The sequence below is a fragment of the Corvus brachyrhynchos genome, unplaced genomic scaffold (assembly GCF_000691975.1).
Source record: "Corvus brachyrhynchos isolate BGI_N302 unplaced genomic scaffold, ASM69197v1 scaffold537, whole genome shotgun sequence".
NCBI classification, from domain to species: Eukaryota; Metazoa; Chordata; class Aves; order Passeriformes; family Corvidae; genus Corvus; species Corvus brachyrhynchos.
The window spans coordinates 49,230-50,773 of NW_008239053.1; positions in this window are offsets into that span (position 1 = coordinate 49,230).

Genomic DNA, 1,544 nt, shown 5'->3' on the forward strand with positions numbered 1-1,544 from the left:
GACCTCTGAGTGACCCTGAGTGCCCCCTGAGTGACCAATGAGTGACCCCAGTGACCCCTGAGTGACCCCGAGTGACCCCTGAGTGACCCCCAGTGACCCCTGAGTGACCCTGAGTGACCCCTGAGTGACCCTGAGTGACTCTGAGTGACCCCGAGTGACCCCTGAGTGACCCTGAGTGACCCAAGTGACCCCTGAGTGACCTCTGAGTGACCCTGAGTGACCCCTGAGTGACCCTGAGTGATCCCGAGTGACCCCTGAGTGATCCCGAGTGACCCTGAGTGACCCCTGAGTGACCCCTAAGTGACCCCTAAGTGACCCCTGAGTGACCCCTGAGTGCCCCTGAGTGACCCATCCATCCCCCCAGTATGGCACCAGTACAAACCAGTACAAACCAGTACAAACCAGTATGGACCAGTTTGATCCCTGAGTGACCCCTGAGTGACCCCTAAGTGACCCCTAAGTGACCCCTTAGTGACTCCTCCATCCTCCCAGCATGGCACCAGTAGAAACCAGTAGAAACCAGTGCAAACCAGTAGAAACCAGTAGAAACCAGTTTGACCCGAGTGACCCCAGAATGACCTCTGAGTGCCCCCTGAGTGACCCCTGAGTGACCCTGAGTGACCCCTCCATCCCCCCAGTATCGCACCAGTATGGCACCGGTATAAAGCAGTACAAACCAGTATAAACCAATACGAACCAGTATAAACCAGTATAAACCAATAGAAACCATTATGGACCAGTTGGACCCCTGAGTGACCCCAGAATGACCCCTGAGTGACCCCTGAGTGACCCCTGAGTGACCCATCCATCCCCCCAGTGTGGCACCAGTACAAACCAGTATAAACCAGTATGGACCAGTTTGACCTGAGTGACCCCAGAGTGACCCCTGAGTGACCCCTCCATCCCCCCACTATGGCACCAGTATGGCACCAGTACAAACCAGCATAAACCAGTACAAACCAGTACAAACCAGTACAAACCAGTACAAACCAGTACAGACCAGTACAAACCAGTACAAACCAGTGGTCACTCACCGGTGCCCAGCTCATGCTGCGTCCGGCCAGGAAATACCCGGAGAGGCTCCGGCCACTGCGCCTGCGCAGGGACTGGGACCAGTACGGACCAGTAAGGACCAGTATAGACCAGTATGGACCAGTACGGACCAGTACGGACCAGTACGGACCAGTATGGACCAGTATGGAACAGTATGGACCAGTATAAACCAGTTTGGGCCAGTTTGGGCTCCCAGTTTGGGTTCCCAGTCTGGACCAGTTTGGCCTCCCATTGCTCCCAGTTTGAGCCCCCAGTGCTCCCAGTTTGGGCTCCCAGTGCTCCCAGAGCTCCCACTTTAGACCAGTTTGGACCAGTTTGGGCTCCCAGTGCTCCCATTTTGGACCAGTTTGGGCTCCCAGTGCTCCCAGTTTGGGCTCCCAGTGCTCCCAGTTTGGGCTCCCAGTGCTCCCAGTTTGGGCTCCCAGTGCTCCCAGTTTGGGCTCCCAGTGCTCCCAGTTTGGACCAGTTTGGGCTCCCAGTGCTACCAGTTT